At 38.9% G+C, this 23,787-nt stretch overlaps 1 non-coding gene across 1 annotated transcript; it reads right to left on the reverse strand.

Moving 5' to 3' along the window:
* Window positions 1-17,288: 17,288 nt before the first annotated feature.
* LOC112999459 (small nucleolar RNA R71) lies at window positions 17,289-17,395 on the reverse strand. The gene has a single exon (XR_003264646.1). It is a non-coding gene; the product is annotated as a small nucleolar RNA R71 (small nucleolar RNA).
* Window positions 17,396-23,787: the final 6,392 nt, after the last annotated feature.

The following is a 23,787-nucleotide window of genomic DNA, read 5'->3' on the forward strand; positions in this document are numbered from 1 at the left end:
ATTTTCAGACCTTACCTTACTTCAACATACCAAAACCCACTAATACATATGTTTTTGTTCTTTTTACAGGTGTTGAGGGAAGGAGCCCAGAGTATGAAGAACCTCAGGATTTGAGGTCAAATCCTTTCCAAGGTGGAGGGGATGATGCAATCCTACCCCGCAAGGGCATTGGATAGAAGACTCCAAGCAGATTGGGCCAGAGATCCAAGGGAAGGCCCTAGGGTTCTCATGATCCTTAGGGTAGATTTCGAGCCCATGGGCAAAGTATGAGCCCGCTTATCTTTGTAAATATTAGAATAGGTTTTTGCTTTGTTTGGGCCTTGTATTTTGGCCATTCTAGTATTATAGGGTTTTTGCCTTGTATTTCGAGGTATTTTGAGTAGTCTTTGTAGTAGGGAATTTATTGTATTTTCATGTATTTTGTTATGGGGGTGAGCTTAGGTATTATAGGGGGTGTGTAGCTAAGCTCTAGCTTCTCATCTCAAGGAGGTGAGCTTAGCTATTAGAGATGTGTGTGTAGCTAAGCTCTAGCTTCTTTAGGAATCTTCTTAAGGAAGCTTCTCAAGGAGGTGAGCTTAGTTATGAGAGGGGTGTGTGTAACTAAGCTCTAGCTTCTCAAGGAAGTTTTCTCAAAGAAGCTTCTCAAGGAAGTTTTCTCAAAGAAGCTTCTCAAGGAAGTTTTCTCAAGAAAGCTTCTCAAGGAAGCTACCTAGTCTATAAATAGAAGCATGTGTAACACTTGTTGTAACTTTGATAGCCACCGTGTCTGGAGCGCCGAGCACCAGCAGCGCTTCGAGGCCATCAAAGGATGGTTGTTCCACAGAGAGAGGCACGTCCAGCTCAGGGAGGATGAGTATACAGATTTTCAGGAGGAGATAGCTCGCAGACATTGGACGTCGCTGGTGACTCCCATGGCTAAGTTTGACCCTGAGGTAGTCCTGGAGTTTTATGCTAATGCTTGGCCCATAGAGGAGGGAGTGCGAGACATGCATTCATTGGTGAGGGGTCAGTGGATTCTTTTGACGCAGATGCCCTCATCCAGTTCTTGGGTGACCCGCTAGTGTTGGAGGAAGGCCAGGAGTTCGAGTTCAGTCAAAGGAGGAACAGGGTCGACGGGTTTGACGAGGAGGCCATTGCCCAGCTGTTATGCACACCGGGGCAGGATTTCGCTCAGATCGCTGTAGGGAGGCGGGTGCGGATCAAGCGCACCAGCATGACCACCTTGACCCAGACGTGGATGACATTGCTGCTCAGCAATGTCTTGCCTAGGGATCATAATTCCGATTTCCCTCTGCCGAAGTGTCAACTGGTGTATGCCATCCTGACGCGGATGAGCGTCCATGTGGCCCAGGTGATTGCTAATGCCATCTATTTGTTTGCAGGCATGCCACCCACCAGGCACCCTCTAGACCCGGATAAGTCTAACAGGGCCATGGGGTTTCCGGCATTGATCACGGGCCTCTGCTAGTCATTCGGGGTTCCCGTCACCCCTAGTAAGGTGATCCGACCGCCGATCACCCAGGCCTTCATCGAGAAGTATTGAAGGCCTAGGCAGGCACAAGATGATGCACCTCAGGCCGTAGACGCACTGCCACCACCTCATCAGGCAGATCCCGCTGGATCACTAGGCCTGGAGCGTTATCTACAGCACTTGTTTCGCCAGCAGGCGGCCAACCACCGTGGGCAGGTGCAGATACATGAGTGTCTCTACCAGTTCAGCCTCAGTCAGCAGGGGCAGGGTTTCACTCCTTTTGCATGCCCTACTCCAGAGCAGTTTGGGGCTGAGGTCGCATGGCCCGGAGACTGGTCCGAGGCCCAGGCAGGGGAGGCGCCTGCAGGATCCCCAGGTGATGTAGAGGAGGCCCGTATGGATGAGGAGATGACAAACTTGCTCGGTTTCTTGGGAGGAAGCAGAGCCATGTGACCGAGGTCATCGCACCTTTTTATTGACATTACTGTTTTCTGTTTGTTTGCTATTGACGTTTTCTGTTATTGTCTATATTGCTGTTGACATTACTATTTTCTGTTTTTGTCTATATGGTTACTAATGTTGTTGTTATTATTTTTTGTTTGGCATAATGGCTCTCAGTTATTTCGTCACCATTTTTTTTGGGACTTACCATTTCGTGCGTTCTTTTCGTTTACCTTGTGGTTAGACGTAAGTAGGTAGTGTGCGCCCCCGTCCGCACGATCTTTTTAGAGAGAAAAAGAAAAAAAGGGAGAGAAAATGAATAAATGATAATAACTTAAAAAAGAAAAAGGTAAAGAAAAAAAGAGCAATGAAGAAAAGAAAAAGACGAAAGTAAAAAAGAAAACAAAAAGTTGTCTAGCTAGAAAACAACATGCTTGTGAAAGGAGATAACTTCCAACTTTTCTTTGAAAAAATTTATTGATCATAACCTGTTTTTGAAAAAAAATGTGTATACACTTGAAGGATGAATGCTGTGAAAGTTTTCCCGAACGCCCAAAAATAGACTCGGATGAATGCACAAATTGATAAAAGAACATATTTTGGAAACACTGGGTTGACTAAAGTAAAGAAAATGAATCTTGAGCCCTAGTATCACATGACCATAGAAGTTTGATGCCTGAGTGTCCACGTGGGTGCATGCATGACTAGTTTTGCATAAAATTTCCTAATCATCATTGTTGCATGTGTATCATGGAAATAATGTGGGACATCCCCTTTATCCCCGAACCGCTGGCCAAACCCTGACATATACCATGTCCAATCGTTCTACAAGCCTTGAGCCAAAATCCCAACTTACCTTAAACCTTGACCCAGGGTGAGAATGTCAATCCTTGCCCTCGAAAGAAGACAAAGAAAAGAAAATTCCCGATCAAAGAATCGGAAGAAAGAAAAAGGAGAAAATTCTCAATCAAAAGAGTGGAAGAAAGCAAAAAAAAAAGGAAAGAAAATTCCCGATCAAGGATCGGAAGAAAATAGAAGAAATATGCAGAAAGGTCTTCGGACCAGACAATATCTGAACAATACAAAATTGTCACCAAGTAAACAAGAAAAGAAAGGGAACCACGACCTAAAGTTGTCCTCTCCCTTTGATTGCCAACCAAAATCCTGTGCGTCGGTGGCTTGTTCACCTCACACTAAACAAAAACATAAAAGGAAATGGCCAAGAACACTCAAAGCCAAATTTACCACAAGAAACAAACCATTCGCAAGAAAAAGTCCTATTGATCCATGATCACGCATGTAATCCTTGATTTGATAGGAAATGATTTGCAAAACCAAGTCATGACATATCTATGGTTCGGAATTAGGATGAAACACTTACCTGTGTGAGATCGATGCACTTTGAGTGATTTTCTTCTATTTTTGTTGAAGCCAGTATTTCCTCTAAATGGTCATTTAGAAGCCAAATGCTAACATCCAAAATCTCATTTATGATTATGAAGTTATCCAGAACTATGTAGGTTTGAGTTCCTCATTGAGGATTCATAGGAGCAAGAGCCTCGCTTTTGTCGGCCGCCCCACAATCTCTATCATACTAACCCTGGGGTCATGTGACATGCGGAGACAAATTATTGTCATTCCGCCCACCTTTTCGCCATTCAGACACAATCGTGTCCGATGGCACGCAGAGACAAATTATGGTCATTCTGCGCTTTTTGTCATCCAGAGGTGGCGAGCCCGATGACATGCGGAGACAAATTATGGTCATTCCACACACCTTTTCGCCATCCAGAGGCGATTGTGTCCGATGGCGCGCAGAGACAAATTATGGTCATTTTGCGCCTTTCCGTCCAGGCTCGATCGTGTCCGATGGCACGTAGAGACAAATTATGGTCATTCTACGCCCTTTTGTCATCCAGAGGCGATCGTGCCCGATGACACGCAGAGACAAATTATGGTCATCTGCATGCTTTTGCTATCTGTAAGACTCGACGAGTGATAAACGTGCAGAGACAAATTATGGTCATTTTGCACCATTTGTCATTCAGAACCAGCGAGTTGAGTGATAAACGCGTAGAGACAAATTATGGTCATTCTGCGCCCTTTGTCATTCAGGAGCAGCAAGTCGAGTGATAAACGTGCAGAGACAAATTATGGTCATTGCGCGCCCTTTGTCATTCAGAAGCAGCGAGTCGAGTGATAAACGCGCAGAGACAAATTATGGTCATTTTGCGCCCTTTGTCATTCAGGAGCAGCAAGTCGAGTGATAAACGCGCAAAGACAAATTATAGTCATTCTGCACCCTTTGTCATTCAGAAGCAACGAGTCGGGTGATAAACACGCAAAGAAAAATTATGGTCATTCTGCGCCCTTTGTCATTCAGGAGTAGAAAGTTGAGTGATAAACGCGCAGAGACAAATTATGGTCATTCTGCGCCCTTTGTCATTCAGGGACAGTGAGTCGAGTGGTGGGTGGAGACAAATTATGGTAATTCTGCACACCTTTTCGCCATCTAGAGGCGACCGTGTCTGATGGCACGCTGAGATAAATTATGGTCATTGTGCGCCTTGTGTCAACCAAGGGGAACAAATTAGGCAGTATCAGGATGATGTTTGTCATTCAGTGCTGATCATTTTCAAAATTTTTGCAGGTTCCGCTGGCGGGGAGATTGACTGGTCGAATGGTGTTTCGCTCAAACGAAATTAGTGTCTTATCTTTACTTCCCTTTTATCTCCAATAAAAGACAAGTAAAGAGGGGCAACTGTCATTCCCTAATTTCGTCCGGGGACCATCTGTTTGTGGGATGCGACCCTCGCTTGACCACTTTGAGGTACTTGACAACCATCGTTAGGCAATCCGTGAAGTTTCGCGACATGTCAGGAGTTGAAAGGGAGTGTTAATGCGAAATCAGTAAAGTTCTATAACATTCTGGAAGCCAAAGAAGGGATGATTGCGTAATCCATAAGCTTTCGTGACATTACGAAAAGAAAACAAGTATCACTACGTAATTTGTAAAGTTTTGTAACATTACGGAAAAAGAATTAGCAAAAAAAGGTAGAGGGGGTGTACTTAGTAAACAACGGGGTGCAAATAGCAATCAGGCTGACTTGGGCCTTCCAGGGTCTTCCAACAAAAGGGGGTGCCTTCTGGTGGAAGCAACCCAGCTCGCCTGGGCGAGCTGGGTGGCAACCGCCTCCCTCTTTTCCCCTATAAATAGAGGGAGGAGGGCAGAACAAAAAGGTTCAACCCTCCTGGTATCTGAGAATCACTTAAAATTAGTGAGAAAAATTGTTTCTGTGAAGAAAATCCAAGCCGAGGCGCTTCCGTAATGCTTCCAAGACGTTTCCATGGGTGATTTCGCGAAGATTTTCCACCGTTCTTCATCGTTCTTCGTTCGTTCTTCGTTCGTTCTTCGTCGTTCTTCGGTCTTCAACCGGTAAGTTCTCGAAATCGATCTTTTCAATTCATTCTATGTACCCTTAGTGGTCCCCACTTGTTTCGTGTGCTTTTATTTTTATTTCATTTACTTTTCGTACCCCCTTTTGACGTGCTTTAGTCATTTATTTAAGTCATTTTCTCGCCTAATCAAAAATAAAATAAATTTCCACCGATCATTTGAATTATAGCATCTTTTAATTTCGGTAAAAATGAAATCCGACCGTTCTGTCATGCCGTAACCACGTTTAAAACCAAAAAGAGGCAAAATAATAATATAATAATCAAAAAATATCTTTTAATAGAATAATTAAAAAAATCTATCGGACGTTTTTCTTTGGGATTTTTCTTTCTTAATCGAATTGACTACTAACCAAAGTGAAACTAAGGCTAAAATCAATTCATAAATCAAACTTTTGTCATCACCTAAAAAGCCATTTTTAAGGTCCAACGCCTTGAAATGGTCTTTTCCGCTTTTATTGGTTAAAACGTGGATTTCTAAAGCCTAGAATCAACACGTAGCTTTGTCACCTCTTTCAAAAAAAACAAGAGATCATTAATGGTCCAATGCCTTAATGTTTTCTCTCCTTTCAAAAGAATCGAAAGATTGTTTAATGGTCCAACGCCTTAAATGACCTTTCATTCAATCAAAAATATAACTTGCAAAAAAAAAGGATAAAAATAATTTAACCAACGTTTAGTTCTCAAAGAACTACGTAGGTCTGATTTCCTTATCACAATTGAGGAATATGTAGGAGCAAGGGAAACACCCTTGTCGACCACAAAAAGATAAAAAACATAAAAAGACATAAGAACGTAAAAAAGGGAAGATAACACAAATTGAAGTCATATTCGCACACTTGATTAAAGGTTGTCGTCCTTTGTGACGGACATGTGGGGTGCTAATACCTTCTCCGTGCATAGATACAACTCCCAAACCTTTCAGTTAAAGTTTCGTAGACCACATCTTTTCCCGTTTTTCTGACGTTTTCCTCAAATAAACGTTGGTGGCGACTCCGCACGTATTCCTTTCTTGGAAGACGCACCCGTGAGCCGCGCGTCGCCCTCTCGCCGAAGGGTAGGTTGTGACATATAGTATGCAATATTAACAGCTTCAACCCAAAAATATTTAGGAAGATATGTATCATTAAGTAAAGTTCTGGCTAATTCTTCTAATTATCTATTTTTCCTCTCAACTACTCCATTTTGTTAAGGGGTTCTAGGTGCAAAAAAATTATGTTTTATACCATTTTCATCACAAAATAATTGAAAATATTTATTCTGAAATTCTCCTCCATGATCACTTCTAATGGATGCAATGTTGAGATTTTTCTTATTTTGAATTATTTTGGCAAGTTTCTTAAAAGCATGAAATGCATCTCTTTTATGAGTAAGAAATAGAGTCAATGTGAATCTTGAATAATCATCTACTATGACAAGAGCATAATAATATCCACCAAAACTCATAGTTCTAGAAGGACCAAAAACATCCAATCTATGTGAAAAAGTTGTAAGGGTTGAGTGGTAGAAACAATATTCTTTGATTTGAAAGTGACCCTTACTTGTTTTCTCTTTTGACATGCATCACATAATCTATCTTTCAAATCTGGGTTTTGGCAATCCAATTACTAAATATTTTGAAATTAATTTATTTAAATGTTCCATGTTTATACATGAAATTCTCATATGCCACAACCATGGTTCATCGTCTTTGCTTAGAAAGCATTGAGCATGATTTGGCTTTTTATCTAGATTTATCATGTATACATTATTAATTCTATGTACTACATGTTTTATTTTCTTGTCATGTTTACTTTCAATAAAGCAATTATGAGAATCAAATGATACAAAAAAGCCTTTATCACATAATTGACTAACACTTAGTAAACTATGCTTAAGACCATCAACAAGTAAAACATTTTCTATGGAGGTAGAGGGATTCGTACCTATTTTTCCAACTCCAAGAATTTTACCTTTGTTATTGTCTCCATAAGTCACATGTCCACTATTCTTGGGAGAAATATGAGTAAACTTTGATGCATCTCTCATCATGTGTTTGGAGCAACCGCTATCAATGTATCAACTTTTCTTCAATGAATCCTTCATGCACATAATCATATTTTTGATTTAGGTACCCAAATTTCTTGGGTCCTTAAATGTTAGTTTTGACTAGAGATCCTTTTGGAACCCATACAATTTTTCCAATGCTACTATTATTTTTCCTAAAATAACATGTTGATGCACTATGTCCTTTCTTACCATAATAAAAGCATGTCAAGAAAGGAAAACTAATCTTTTGAGTAGATGCAAAGAAATTTTTATACATCTTTTGTTGTTTTTCAAGTTTGTACCCTAATCCAGCTTTATCAAAAACACATCTTTGATTTTCTAATATAATATCTAAATTATTTTTGCCAATAGTAAATTTGGCAAGAGAATCTTTTAAATCTTTAATTTCTTCTTTAAATTTGTTGCAACATTTACATGAATGAGATGCTTCATTTCTTTCTTGTATTAAACATTTAGTAGAGGATTGGTTTGTATCTATTGCTTTTAATGTTTTAACTTCAAATTTAAGATTTTCTAATTCTACATTTAATTTCAAAACTTCCTTTTCTAAATTTGAAATAGTTTTCTTAGAAAATGAAACTAATTTTGCAAGTTTTACATATTCTTTATGCAAGTCATTAAATGCATCTTGAAGTTCATCAAAAGAAATAGATAAGTCATAGTTGGAAGATGTTACCTCTTCTTCACTTTCATAACTTTTGGCCATGAGACTAAGATTTATGACTTCATTTTCTGAATCACCTGATGAATCCATATCACTATCTTCCCAAGTGATGTAAGCTTTCTTTCGTTTCTTATCTTTGAAGGTTTTCTTGTCAGATTTGTCCATTCTTCTTTTGAAGATAGGGCAATAAACTTTTTAGGTGTCCTGCTTGATCGCATTCATAGCATTTTGGAACAAAGGTGGATTCTTCTCCTTTCTTCTTTGGATTGAAGTTTGATCTTCTTTGATTTCCTTTGTTCCTCAAAAATTTATTAAATCTTCTTACAAAGAGACTGAAATCATCATCTTCTTCTATATTGCTATGTTTATTCATGTCCTCTTTGTCACTTTCTTCATGAATAGAAAATGAGGATTTAAGTGCAATTCCTTTCTTATTTTTGTCATTTTCTTCATGTTGGTTGAGTCTCATGAGTTCCATTTCATGTTCTTGAAGTTTCCCAAAAAGAGTTGCAAGAGACATGTTGGTGAGATATTTTGATTCAGCAATTGCAGTTACCTTTGGTTGTCAATGCCTGCTTAAACATCTCAACACTTTGTTAATGAGATCCTCATTAGGAAATATTTTTCCTAATGATAGAAAATGATTAACTATATATGTAAATTTATTTTACATATCTTGTATGGTCTCATTTTGATTCATTCTTAAAAGTTCATATTCATGTGTGAGGGTGTTTATTCTAGATCTTTTCACATTAATTGTTCCTTCATGTGTTACTTGTAATGCATCCCACATTTCTTTTTCATTTATAAAATTTGAGACTCTAAAATATTCATCCATGCCTAATGCAGAAGTCACTATATTTTTGGCCTTTACATTATATTGAACCCTTATTCTTTCATCTTCATCCCAATGTTCTCTAGGTTTTTCTATAGTTGCATTTCCAACTACCATTGTAGGGATGAAGGGACCAATTTCAATGGCTTCCCATATATTTAAATCTATGGCTTCTATGAAAATTTGCATACAAGTTGATGCAATCCTACCCCGCAAGGGCATTGGATATAAGACTCCAAGAAGATTGGGCCATAGATGCAAGAGAAGGCCCTAGGGTTCTCATGAGCCTTAGGGTAGATTTTGGGCCCATGGGCTAAGTATGAGCCTGCTTATCTTTGTACATATTAGATTAAGGTTTCATTATTTTTGGGCCTTGTATTTGGGACTCCATAATATAGGCAAGTTACCCTAGAAATGTAGGATTTTTCAGCCCTTGTATTTTAGGGCACCTAGACTAGTTTTTGTATTAGGGGTAGTTTTGTAATTTCACATGCATTTGATGTGTGTGGTTGGAAATAAATTTAATTGAATTGGGAGAAGCCTAATCCAATTAAATTTTAGAGGGGGAGGTGAGCATTTACTTGCTACACCCCATTGCCACATCAGATAGTCACACTTTGTGCATGTCCTTCATTCTTTACATGCCTCATGACACCTAAGCACACTTAGTGGAGAATCTTGGACTTGATCTTGGATTAGTGGGTTGAACCATATCTAAAATTCACTAATCATATTTAGTGAAATTTTGGCTCCAAAATTTGTCTCCACAAATTCAATTTCAAATTCAAGTGAAATTTGAATAGAAATTCAAATTTCCCTTGAATTTTGTGTGACACTTAGGCTGTAAATAGATGCCATGTGTGTGCATTTTTTCAACTTTGATCATTTGAGAATTAAACTTCAAAGTTCAGACCTCTTTTGAGGCACAAAATTTCGTGCTCCTTCTCTCTCTCTCCCTCTATTCATCTTCTCCTACCTTCAAGCTCTTATCCATGGCTTCCTATGGTGGTGAGCTTCTTCTAGACTCATCTTCTCCTTGAAGTGGCATCTCCTCTCAACTCTTCTTATTCTCCATTCCACTGCCATTAAAATTCAAGAAGCAAAGGAATCCATTGATGAAGAAGATCCATGGCCTACAAGCTCCAGATGGAGCTACATCACAAGTTTTCCAATAGTGATAACCCTCACCATTAAAAATAGGAAGCCTATGAATGGAGTTTCCCTCGGAAAATAGAAAGTTTGATGAGGCCATAACTATTCTTGAAGTTTTTAAACTTTATACAAGAATCCCACTATAATATCACTTGTTGAACAAGTGGCTTCAATAACTTAAGAGGGGGGTGAATTAAGTTTTAAAGAATTTTTCATATGAGCAAATTCTAATTCCCTTTTTAAAATATTTGTGATAGGATTAGAATATAAAAGATGAAGAAGAAATTAATTCAATAATGTTCTTCAACTATGCAAGACAAAATATGTGCAATAAAGATAACCGAGACAAGGGAAGAGAGAATTGCAAACTCATTTTATCCTGGTTCGGCCACTTCCCGTGCTACGTCCAATTCTCAAGCAACCTACTTGAGATTTTCCACAATCTTTGTAAACTCTTCACAACCTTTAAACACACCTTGGGATCCCTTATCCTTGTGTTCAAGATTCGCACAAGCCAAGAGACAAACAACCTCTCGATTACAATTGTGTTTATAAAATGTACAAAAAGAATTTCTCTCTTTTAGAGAAAATGATAGAAATTGAAGATCTTAGAAGAAATCTCAATTGATTTGCAAGTGATTGTCCAATAGTTGTTTTTGAGAGAATTTGACAATTAGGTTCTGATTTGAAATACTCTTATCTTCTCTCGAATGAAATTGAAATCAACCACAACATGTTTGATTCTTTCATAAAATGCTAGATTGGAGGTAAAATGTAGTGTTTTTTGATCGTCACATATTAGAGTAATCCGTGTAGTTTCTCCAAACTTGAACTCCATAAGAAGTTGCTTCAACCATATGATTTCACATGTGACTAATACCATGGTCCTATATTTTGCCTCAACACTTGATCTTGATACGACATGTTGCTTCTTACTTTTCCAAGATACCAAGATTCCTCCAATCAACTCACAATACCAAGATGTAGATTGCCTATACTAGGTGAGCCATCCAATTCAGCATTCCAGTAACTAACCACTCATGAATGTTCCCTATCTTCATAAATAAGGCCTTTCCCTAAAGCACTCTTAAATTATTTCAAGATCCACATAATTGCATTCCTATTATCCTGGCAGGGTGAGTTCATGAAGCCTAGCATACTTATTGCAAATGCAACATCTCATGTGTGGACGAGTGATTGTGAGGTAGTTCAACTTTCTAACCAACCTTCTATATCTTCCTAGATCCACTAAGGGCTCCCCTGATCAAGTAGAAATTTGTCACTAGGATCCATAGTAGTGTCTATTGGCTTAAAATTCAGTATGACAACCTCTTTTAGGATGTGAAAGGCATACTTCCTCTAGGAGATAAATTTAATCATCCTTGGATTGAGCAACTTCGATGCCTAGAAAATATCAACGTTTACCAAGGTCCTTAGCCTAAAACTGACATGAAAGGCATTGTTTCAAGCTAATAATGCCATGTTGATTAGTGCATGTAATGACAATGTCATCCACATAGATAATTAGATAGATGCATTCTTATGGTGAATGGTGATAAAAGATAGTGTGGTCAGCTTCACTACAAATCATGTCAAACTATTGTGCAGTAGTTTGGTAGCGGCCAAACTAGGCTTGAAGGGACTCTTTATGTCCACATATAAGGACTACTGAAGTTGACAAACCATAGTAGAGGACTCCCCCTGAGCAACAAATCCTTGTGGTTGCTCCATGTACATCTCTTCATCCAGATCACCATGCAGGAAAACATTCTTGTATCATAATGTATAGTGGTACAAACTCTATTCTGGCTACGTGGAAGAAAGTGTGAGTATAGTCGTACCTGTACACTTGTGTATATCATTTGGTACCAAAAGAGGCTTGAATTGATCAATGGTACCATCGGGGCAAACTTAATGGTATACAACAAATGACATCCATCTGTGGATTTCCCAGGGGGAAAAGGTAACAAATCCCAAGTACCAGTGCTTTGAAGTGCACACATATTTTCAATCATTGCTTGCCTTTATTATGGATGCAATAATGCTTCACCTAGATAGTTAGGGATAGACACTAAGGACAGATAAGAAAGACATGTATAGTGCAAAGTAGAAAGACCATTATAACTAAGGTTAACATAGTGGGGAGATGTGGTATTAGTACAACGAATACCTTTTTGTAGAGCAATGGGCCAATCTAGGTCTAATGTAGGTCCCAAATTCGGTAAAGAGGATGGTGACGAGGAAGAGTTAAGAAAAACCTCTACTTTATCTTTGCTAACCATCACATGGGATATGGTGGAGGTATGGTAGCAAGTCTTTGTCAACATTGGTATATATTAAGAGGTTGCACTTGTGGTGGCTCAACAAGTTGAACATCCTAGTGTACAAAAGGGTCAATTGGTGAAAGAAGGAAAATGGCAAGTGGATTAGGAGTGACAAATTACCACATATTAAAATCAAATTAAGTTGACTTAAAGTAAGAAAAATACTTGAACAAGGAGTGATGCAATCCTCCCTAGGAAGGGACCAGTCACTAGAGCCATAAGCAAGAGGCTCCAAGAGGATTGGGCTAGAGCTGCTGAAGATTTTTGAGCCCATGGGCCAAGGTTGGGTCCAATTATCTTTGTACATATTAGACTAGGATTTCATTATATTTGATCCTTGTATTTAGGGCTGCATAATGTAGGTAGGGTACCCTAGAAATATAGGATTTTTTAGCCTTTGTATTTTAGGGCACCTAGACTAGCTTTTGTATTAGGGATAGTTTTGTAATTTCACATGAACTAAGTGAATATTTGATGTGGGTGCTGGGAAATAAAATTTAATTGAATTGGTAGAAGTCCAATCCAATTAAATTTTAGAGGGGGAGGTAAGCATTTGCTTACTACACCCCATTGCCACATCATATAGTCACACTTTGTGCATGTCCTTCATGCTTTACATGCCTCATGACACCTAAGCACACTTAGTGGAGAATCTTTGAATTGATCTTGGATTAGTGGGCTGAACAATAACTAAAATCCACTAATTATAATTAGTGAAATTTTGGCTCCAAAGTATGGCTCCACAAATTCAATTTCAAATTCAAGTGAAATTTGAATTGAAATTCAAATTTCCCTCCAATTTTGTGTGACACTTAGGCTATAAATAGAGGTCATGTGTGTAAATTTTTTTGAACTTTGATCATTTGAATATTGAACTTCAGATTTCAGAGCTCTTTTAGAGCACAAAATTTCGTGCTCTTCTCTTCCTTTCCCTTCATTCATCTCCTTCTTCCTCCAAGCTCTTATCCATGGCCTCCTATGGTGGTGAGCTTCTTCTAGACTCATCTTCTCTTTGAAGTGGCATCTCCTCTCTCTCTTCCTTCTCCATTCCGCTGCCATTCATCTTCCAAGAAGCAAAGGAATCCATTGATTAAGAAGATCCTAGGCCTACAAGCTCCAATGGAGCTTACATCAAGGAGACATCAGCAGGGATGAAAACTCGTTGAAGTGTAGGAGAGAAGTAATGGTAACCATTTTTTGTGATTTGTGATACCCTAGGAAAATTCACTTGAAGGATCTTACAGATAGTTTTGCAAGTCATGGAGTCACGTTATGAACAAAGCAGGAGGAGCCAAAGACCCTTAGAGGAATAGTATAAAGAGATGAATAGGGAAAAATGACCATATGAGGTATCTGATCTTTTAGAATGAAAGAGGACATGTGGTTAACGAGGTAACAAATCGTGAGGAGAAAGTCTCCCCATAATCATGGGGGAACATGACCATGGTGGAGGAGGGTTCGAGTGGTCTGAAAGATATGCATATTCTTCCGCTTAGCCACCCTATTTTATTGAGGAGTATGGGCACAAGATGTTTGATATAGAATGTTGAAATTGATGGGATAAATATTCACAAGCATTATCACCATGCAAAGAGTGGATAGGATACCAAACTATGTTTTTATTCCATTATAAAAAGTCTTAAATATAGAAAACAACTCAGACTTGTTCTCCATTAAACATACCCATGTACAATGTGAGTAATCATCAAAAAATGTAACAAAATATTTAAAATTTGAATGTGTAACAACACGTGATGAAACCCAAATATATAAATGAACTAAGGCAAATAAGGACTTATCCCATTTATTGACTTGGTTAAGAAAGGAATTACTAGTGTGTTTCTCAAACTGACATGACTCACAATGCAAACTACAAAATTTTGAAAGAGTTGGCACCAACTTCTAAAGCTTTGGTAATCCAGGATGTCCAAGGTAATCATGAATCACTAACAAAGAGAAAAGATGGAGCATACTTGTGGTGGCAAAGAGATAGTATAGGCCATGCAACTCATATCTAACGCCAATCATCTGTTCCAATGTTTGATCCTGCAGAGTAGCAAAAGTTTTAGTAAAGGTAATCAACAAGTCATATGACTAAGTGAGACGATAAACAAATAGTAGATTAAAAGGACAATTAAGAACATATAGGTCAAACTCAATGGTAAGAGATGGAAGGGAATGTGTGGTGTGAATGCCCTTTGGTTGTGTTTGAGTGCCATTGATAGAAGTAATGGAAGGTAAATAAGTGGATGTGGAAATAGAAGAGAAAATAGAATAGTTACCAAATATATGGTCAAATTGATGTGCCATCATTTTCTTCTATTTTCTAAACCCTTTTTGCACCATTTTAATTATTGATTGGTCTTAATTGTCAATTAATTAGGCAGTTTTATTATTTGGGCTCATTTAGCTAATTTAATGTTTTTAATCTAATTTCAGGAATTAATGAAACATTGGGCTTAATCCGGATTTTGGTTGTGGACTTGAAGAGGGCAAATAAAGCAGCGCTTACCTTAGTTAATTTCTAATTAGGAAATTTCACAATTTTATTTTATGTTGTTCAGTGTTTATTTCGTTTTGGGCCAGAGTATTGTAATAGGGCCCAATGAATTTGAGTGACTCTTTTTAAATAGCTGCCTTGGGATTCGTGCAGGGCATTCTATTCTGTTATGCTATTTTCATTATTCAGAGCTTTGGTTTTAGGTTTTCATGTTTTTCTGTTCCCTTGTTACAGTTTTCGTTCTTAATGCAAATTTCCGTTTTCTGCTTCTAATTACGAGTTCATTCTTGCTTCTTCTTCTACTTTCATTTACGTTTCTGTTCATTTACGTTCTTGTTCATTTACGTTTCTGCTTCATGTTTCATTTGCGTTTTCTGTTTGAATCCATGGAAGGCTAGATTTTCTGGTGTTGTTTCCTTTTGAGGACGAAGCCCAACTCTCTTTGAGGTTTCGTTTGTAATGTGGTTTCCTGACAGTTTTCCCTTCACCAGTTATCCCAATTTCGTGAATATTAATCAGTGCACGCTTCATGTTCGATTAATTGCCTCTGAGCCTAACTTGCGTTCATGCTTAATGGACGAAGGGCTAACTGGTGTATGTGGTGCCTAATCACGCATTGAAAACCCTAAGTTGATTTTCGCTTAGTAAATTGAAATAGGGTTGGATTAAGTGGTTGACTGTTAGGAACGAATTCTCCATAACCCAGGATAAGAGAGTGGCTTCTGAAGCAGAGGAAACAACCCGTTTTTAATATTAGTAGTTTTGTATTCCATTTTATTTGTTCTGCTCTTTAATTACCAAACAACCAAACCCCCCCCCCCCAATCGTTACTGTTACTGCAAGTATATTATGAATATTTGGCTTGTCACTGCTCGTTGGGAAACGACCTAGGATCACTTCCTAGTTACTGCATTTTCATGTTTATTTGATTCGGGTACGGCCTCGATCAAATTTGGCGCCGTTGCCGGGGAGCAGTGTCCAAAGGTTCATAATAGCTAGCTAGTGTTGTGTGTTTAATCCTTTCGTGTTTTATGTTTAATTGTTAGTATGTGTGTTAGTGTTGTTTAGTGTCCTGGTATTTTGTTTAATGTGTGTTCTGTTTCAGTTTTCCCATTAAGCGTTTCCCCTGTTTCAGTCTTGGGTGTTTTGCTGTGAAGATTGTGCTTGAAAACAGAGTTGTAGTAGAAATCAGCTTGCGGAAAAACAAAGTAGTAGTAGAAATCAATTAGAGACGGATTTTAGCGACCACCCATGCTGAATTATTTGGGATTTTTTGTTTTAGTAGCTAGGGTTGTTATTTTTGGCTGAATTTTTTTGTGGTAACTTCTTTTAATCCATATTTTGTGGGAAAAATAGTTAGAGCCTTTAGTTTGGTCAGATTTGAAAGTTCCAAAAAACTAGCAAATTTTGTGTTTGTCAAAACTTCAAACGGCCATAACTTTTGCTCCGGTTATCAGAATCGCAATTATTATTTATGCATTTGGGGTAGAAAAAAATTTCCTACGCCATGGCAGCCGGCCTGAGGTCTCCATCGTCCAAAAAAAAGCGATTCTATCAAAATTTTTTATTTTTCAAGTTTTATTCACTTATTTTTCTTAACCCACCAATTTTAGCTTTCATAGTTAGACTTTGAATTTTTGTTTGAAATTTTTTGTGCTATCTTCTCATCATTTTATAAGGTTGCTCAAAAAATTTCAAGTCATTTGGATATCATTTGAGGGTAGCTGTAGTTCAAACCTACACCTTTATTTACATGACAAGGCAACTAGTTGTGTGCATGCTGAATGTAGTGTATGACTAGAGGCAATCCATCTGACTTACAACCCTTTGATCCTGAGATAGATAGGACATTTAATAGATTAGTTAGGCATCATTTTATACCTTTTGATCATTCTGAGCATTCCATAACTGGTGAATTTGTGCATTCTGTTATTGGTGATTTTGAACATCCTGATCTTGAGCATTATAATTTTGAGCATTCTGATTCTGAGCATTATGATTTTGCACATTCTGAGAACATGGCACAACCTCCACCCCGTGAGAGGACTCTAAGGGAAATGGCTGCACCTGATTTCACCTACGAAAGCTTGTGCATCCAATACCCTGATGAGGGTGTCCCATATGTTCTTAAAACTGGACTTATTCATTTGCTTCCAAAGTTTCATGGCCTTGCAGGTGAAGACCCGCACAAACATTTGAAAGAATTTCACATTGTCTGCTCCACCATGAAACCCCCAGATGTCCAAGAGGATCACATATTTCTGAAGGCTTTTCCTCATTCATTAGAGGGAGTGGCAAAGGACTGGTTGTATTACCTTGCTCCAAGGTCCATCACGAGCTGGGATGACCTTAAGAGAGTATTCTTAGAAAATTTTTTCCCTGCTTCCAGGACCACAACCATCAGGAAGGATATCTCAGGTATTAGACAACTCAGTGGAGAGAGCCTGTATGAGTACTGGGAGAGATTTAAGAAACTATGTGCCAGTTGCCCCCACCATCAGATTTCAGAACAGCTTCTTCTCCAATATTTTTATGAAGGACTCAGTAATATAGAGAGAAGTATGATAGATGCTGCCAGTGGTGGAGCCCTTGGAGACATGACTCCTGCTGAAGCCAGAAATTTAATTGAGAAGATGGCCTCCAACTCCCAGCAGTTTAGTGCCAGAAATGATGCCATAGTCATTAGAGGAGTGCATGAGGTAGCTACAAACCCATCTACATCATCTGAAACTAAGAAGCTTGAAGGCAAACTGGATGCGTTGGTCAACTTGGTAACCCAACTGGCCTTGAATCAGAAATCTGTACCTGTCGCAAGGGTTTGTGGTTTGTGCTCCTCTGCTGACCACCATACAGACCTTTGCCCTTCCATGCAGCAACCTGGAGCAATTGAGCAGCCTGAAGCTTATGCTGCAAATATTTACAATAGACCTCCTCAACCTCAGCAGCAAAATCAACCACAGCAGAGCAATTATGACCTTTCCAGCAACAGATACAACCCTGGATGGAGGAATCACCCTAACCTCAGATGGTCCAGCCCTCAGCAACAACAACAGCAGCCTGGTCCTTCCTTCCAAAATGCTGCTGGCCCAAGCAGACCATACATTCCTCCACCAATCCAACAACAACAACAACCCCAGAAACAGCCAACAGTTGAGGCCCCTCCACAACCTTCCCTCGAAGAACTTGTGAGGCAAATGACTATGCAGAACATGCAGTTTTAGCAAGAGACCAGAGCCTCCATTTAGAGCTTAACCAATCAGATGGGACAATTAGCTACCCAATTGAATCAACAACAGTCCCAGAATTCTGACAAGCTGCCTTCTCAAGCTGTCCAAATCCCAAAAATGTTAGTGCCATTTCATTGAGGTCGGGAAAGCAGTGTCAAGGACCTCAACCCGTAGCACCTTCCTCATCTGCAAATGAACCTGCCAAACTTCACTCTATTCCAGAAAAAGGTGATGACAAAAATCTACCTAACAATTTCTGTGCAGGTGAATCTTCTTCCACAGGTAATTCTGATTTGCAGAAGCAGCACATTCCCCCTCTTCCATTCCCTCCAAGAGCAATTTCCAACAAAAAAAATGGAAGAGGCAGAGAAAGAGATCTTCGAAATGTTTAGAAAAGTAGAGGTAAACATACCTCTGTTGGATGCAATAAAGCAAATTCCAAGATATGCCAAATTCTTGAAGGAGCTGTGCACTAATAAGCGGAAGCTTAAAGGAAGTGAACGAATTAGCATGGGCAGAAATGTCTCCGCATTGATTGGTAAATCTGTTCCTCAAATTCCTGAAAAATGCAAAGATCCAGGTACATTCAGCATACCTTGTATTATAGGGAATAGTAAGTTTGAAAATGCCTTGCTAGATTTAGGAGCCTCTGTTAGTGTTATGCCTCTGTCGATTTTTAATTCTCTATCTCTAGGTCCCTTGCAGTCAACTGATGTGGTAATTCATTTAGCTAATAGAAGTGTTGCCTATCCTGTTGGTTTCATAGAAGATGTCTTAGTTAGAGTTGGTGAACTGATTTTCCCTGTTGATTTTTATATCTTGAATATGGAAGATGGATTTTCTCAAGGATCAGTTCCCATCATTCTAGGCAGACCCTTTATGAAAACTGCTAGAACTAAGATAGATGTTTATGCAGGCACAGTGTCCATGGAGTTTGGTGATATAACTGTTCATTTTAATATTCTGGATGCTATGAAATACCCATCTGAAGATCTTTCTGTATTTCGTGCTGAAATAATTGACCATGTTGTTGATGAATACATGACTGATCTTTATTCTAATGCCTCTCACTCTTCATGCATTGAGTCTGAAATTGTACTTGATCATATGTCTGAATTTGATGCTGAGAGTGAATCTGAGAGTGATATTGATTGCATGCCTGGTGGTGGTGTTTTACCTCTTGAGATTGATTTTATAGAGTCAGATAGGACTAACCATGTTTCAGGAAGTACACATACCTCTGACTTTCTTTATGAGGTAAAGGCTGAGAAACCATCTCCTTCTACCACTGTCTAGCCGACCACACCAGAATTGAAGCCTCTGCTATCAAATTTAAAATACGCTTACTTGGACGATAGCAAGAGTTTTCCAGTGATTATATCTGCCTCCCTTGCTGATGAGCAAGAGGAGAAGTTGTTGTCAGTTCTCAAGAAGCATAAGAAGGCTATAGGCTGGACCCTGGCGGACATTCCTGGTATTAGCCCATCCACATGTATGCATCGAATAAATTTAGAGGATGGAGCTAAACCAGTAAGACAGCCACAGAGAAGACTCAACCCGGTGATTCTTGATGTAGTGAAGAAGGAGATAACCAAGCTTTTGCAAGCTGGAATCATTTATCCTATCTCCGACAGCCAATTGGTGAGTCCCGTCCAGGTAGTCCTGAAAAAGACTGGCCTCACAGTGATCAGAAATGAGAAGGAGGAGCTGATTCCTACTCGGGTGCAGAACAGTTGGAGAGTCTGCATTGACTATAGGAGGCTGAACCAGGTTACCAAAAAGGACCATTTTCCCCTGCCATTCATTGACCAGATGCTTGAATGCCTGGCAGGTAAATCCCACTACTGTTTCCTTGATGGTTTTTCTGGTTATATGCAAATTACTATTGCTCCTGAGGATCAGGAAAAGACCACATTCACCTGCCCCTTCGACACTTTTGCTTATAAGAGGATGCCTTTCGGCCTGTGCAATGCCCCTGGTACCTTCCAGCGGTGCATGATTAGTATTTTCAGTGATTTTTTAGAAAATTGCATAGAGGTGTTTATGGATGATTTCACTGTATATGGATCCTCTTTTGATGGTTGTTTGAATAGTTTGGAAAAAGTTTTGAATAGATGCATTGAAACTAACCTTGTTCTAAATTTTGAAAAATGTCATTTTATGGTTGAGCAAGGTATAGTTTTAGGCCACATTATTTCCAATAAGGGTATTGAAGTAGATCCTACAAAAATTTCTGTTATTTCACAATTGCCTTACCCCTCTTGTGTGCGAGAGGTGCGATCTTTTCTTGGTCATGCAGGATTCTACAGGTGCTTTATAAGGGATTTTAGCAAAGTAGCCCTTCCACTGTCCAACTTGTTGCAAAAGGAGGTGGAGTTTGACTTTAATGACAGATGCAAAGAGGCTTTTGATTGCCTCAAAAGAGCGTTGACTACCACCCCCATCATCCAGGCACCCGATTGGACAACCCCTTTTGAGCTTATGTGTGATGCATCAAATTATGCATTGGGGGCTGTCCTTGCTCAGAAAATTGATAAATTGCCCAGGGTGATATATTATGCTTCTAGGACTTTAGATGCTGCCCAAGCAAATTATACTACTACTGAGAAAGAGCTTCTAGCCATAGTTTTTGCTCTTGAAAAATTTCGATCTTATTTGCTTGGTACTCGCATTATTGTTTATACTGACCATGCAGCTCTAAAGTACTTGTTGAAGAAGGCTGATTCTAATCCTAGGTTGATCCGATGGATGCTCTGGCTCCAAGAGTTTGACTTGGAGATCCGTGATAGGAGCGGAGCACAAAATCTAGTTGCTGATCATTTGAGTCGGATCGAACGTGTCTCTGATGCAGATTCACCTATTCGGGATGATTTCCCGGATGATCATTTGTATATATTGTATAGTATTTCTGACTCTCTTTCTACTCCCTGGTTTGCTAACATTGTCAATTATTTAGTTGCCTCTGTTTTTCCTCCCTTAGCATCTAAGGCCCAAAAAGATAAGATTAAAAGTGATGCTAAGCATTTTATTTGGGATGACCCCTACTTGTGGAAATTGTGCAGTGATCAGGTCATTAGACAGTGCATTCCAGATCATGAGACTGACTCAGTCCTGCAGTTCTGTCATTCTTCCGCACCGGGAGGTCATCTGGGTGTTCAAAGGACAGCTCGCAAAGTGCTTGATTGTGGTTTTTATTGGCCCACCATCTTTAAAGATGCGTGGAAGATCTGCAGCACTTGTGAGCAGTGTCAGAGAGCAGGAAATACACTTACATGGCGACAACAAATGCCTCAGCAACCTATGCTATTCTATGAGGTGTTTGATGTCTGGGGTATAGATTTCATGGGTCCTTTTCCTGTCTCTTTTGGTTATGTTTATATTCTCCTTGCAGTTGATTATGTTTCAAAATGGGTGGAAGCCAAGCCCACTAGAACTAATGATGCTAAAGTTGTCGCAGACTTTGTCAGGTCTAATCTGTTTTGCAGGTTTGGAGTACCTAAAGCAATTGTTAGTGATCAAGGAACCCATTTTTGCAACAGGACAATGCATGCCCTGCTTAAAAAGTACGGGGTGGTACACAGGGTATCCACACCATACCACCCCCAGACTAATGGACAGGCAGAAAATTCTAACAGGGAAATCAAGAGAATTCTAGAGAAGATTGTGCAGCCAAGCAGGAAAGATTGGAGTACCAGGCTTGATGATGCTCTCTGGGCACATCGGACTGCCTACAAAGCACCCATATGAATGTCTCCTTATCGGGTTGTCTTTGGAAAGGCATGTCATCTTCCAGTGGAAATTGAGCACAAAGCATACTGGGCAGTGAAGACTTGCAACTTCTCTATGGATCAAGCTGGCGAGGAAAGGAAGTTGCAACTGAGTGAGTTAGATGAAATCCGCCTAGAAGCCTACGAGAATGCCAAGTTCTACAAAGAAAAGACCAAGAAGTTCCATGATAGCATGATAGTTAAAAAAGACTTCGTGGTTGGGCAAAAAGTGTTATTGTATAATTCTAGGCTTGGACTCATGAGTGGTAAGTTGAGGTCTAAGTGGATTGGTCCTTTTGTTGTTACTAATGTTTTTCCTTATGGTACAGTTGAGATCAAAAGCGACTCCACAAACAAGAGCTTCAAGGTCAACGGACATCGACTTAAGCCATTCCTCACGAACCCTTCTTTAGTGGACGTAGTGGCGGAAGAGACTTCCTTACTCCACCCTACTCTTTCTCCACCATGACTTAGGGAGTTTTTCTTTTCCTATCTCCTTCTTTGCTTTTATTACACTTGTCCGATTCTCTTTGATGATTTAATTGTTTTTAATCTGTTAATTGTGCTGCATTGAGGACAATGTGTTGTTTAAGTATGGGGGGGAGTGTTCTTTGGTTTTGCTAGTTTTGTTGGTTTTGTTAATTTGTTAGTTGTGTTAATTTGTTAATGTTGTTAGTTTCGTCGGATTGTCAGTTTAATATTTTGGGTCAATTTCGTGTGCACGTACGACTTTGCATGTTTTTCTTTGAATTATAGGATATGTTCAAGAAATGGGTAATTTGTTTTGAAAATAAAAGTTCTTGACATTTTGTGACTTGAAATCCTTTATTCTTCTCTACATGTCATGATAGTTTTGAAAGCTCAATTTGAAAGTGATGATTTTACCTTTGTGAGAATTTGAGCCATCCATCATTATAATCATTTGGTGTGTTTTGCCCCATTGATTGCTTGCACAATAGCCTTGGCTTGATTCTTGTTGATGCGTCCTAATTCACATGCATATTTGGAAATGATTAAGGCAATTTTGTTCTTATAAGCTTCTAGCCAAATGGACTTACCTTGAATTAATTCCTTTGATAGCCCTTTTGAGCCTTGTTTCCCTTTCCTTGTTTTGAAGCTCACTACAAGCCTTAAGTGAAAAACCATGATATTACCATATCCTTAAGGAATTTTGGAGCTTTGGAATTGTTTTGGGAATAAGTGTGGGGGGTTTTTTGTTTCATTGGACAACTTGTTTTGTTGGCTATGCTTCATGATGTATTTTGGGCCATACTTGATGTACATTGTATATTGGTTAAATGTTGGACATGCTGAATGAAATGTTGTTCTCAAAGGCTAAAGAGTAAAAAAAAAAAAAAAATTCGAAAAAAAAAAATTCGAAAAAAGAAAAAGAAAAGCAATAAAGTTGAGTGAATAAGATCTTAAATGGCACAAGAATGATGAAACTCTTGGTTCTACTCTTCATGTTTAATTTTTATCTTTACTTCTTTTTATTTTCTTATTTTTTTTTCTTAATATGCACTTATTCCCCTTTGCTCCTCTATTCCTTTGGGATTTAGCCACTCATTCCATATTTCTCCATACCTTGTCCTTGGCCCCATTACAACCTTAAAAGACCTTTTGATCCTCATGTGCTTGTGTTTATGGGTTGATTGTCAATTTTAGAATCTTGCCAAGTTTATGTGGTGTTTGCTTTCATGGGTGCTTTGAGGGTAAATAGTAGCCTAGACACTTGAGAGATAGAGTGTATATCTTGTGAGGCTTTATCACTTTTCACTCTTGAGCTGATTAACTATTTTGACATGATTGGGTTGCTTGGATGATTTTCATGAATGTCTTGATTTTTTGGATCTCCTTATGTTAGATGTTACCCATTCCTTTCATTCCTTGATGTTCATTAA

This window comes from Glycine max, chromosome 14, assembly GCF_000004515.6.
Source record: "Glycine max cultivar Williams 82 chromosome 14, Glycine_max_v4.0, whole genome shotgun sequence".
In the NCBI taxonomy this organism is placed as follows: Eukaryota; Viridiplantae; Streptophyta; class Magnoliopsida; order Fabales; family Fabaceae; genus Glycine; species Glycine max.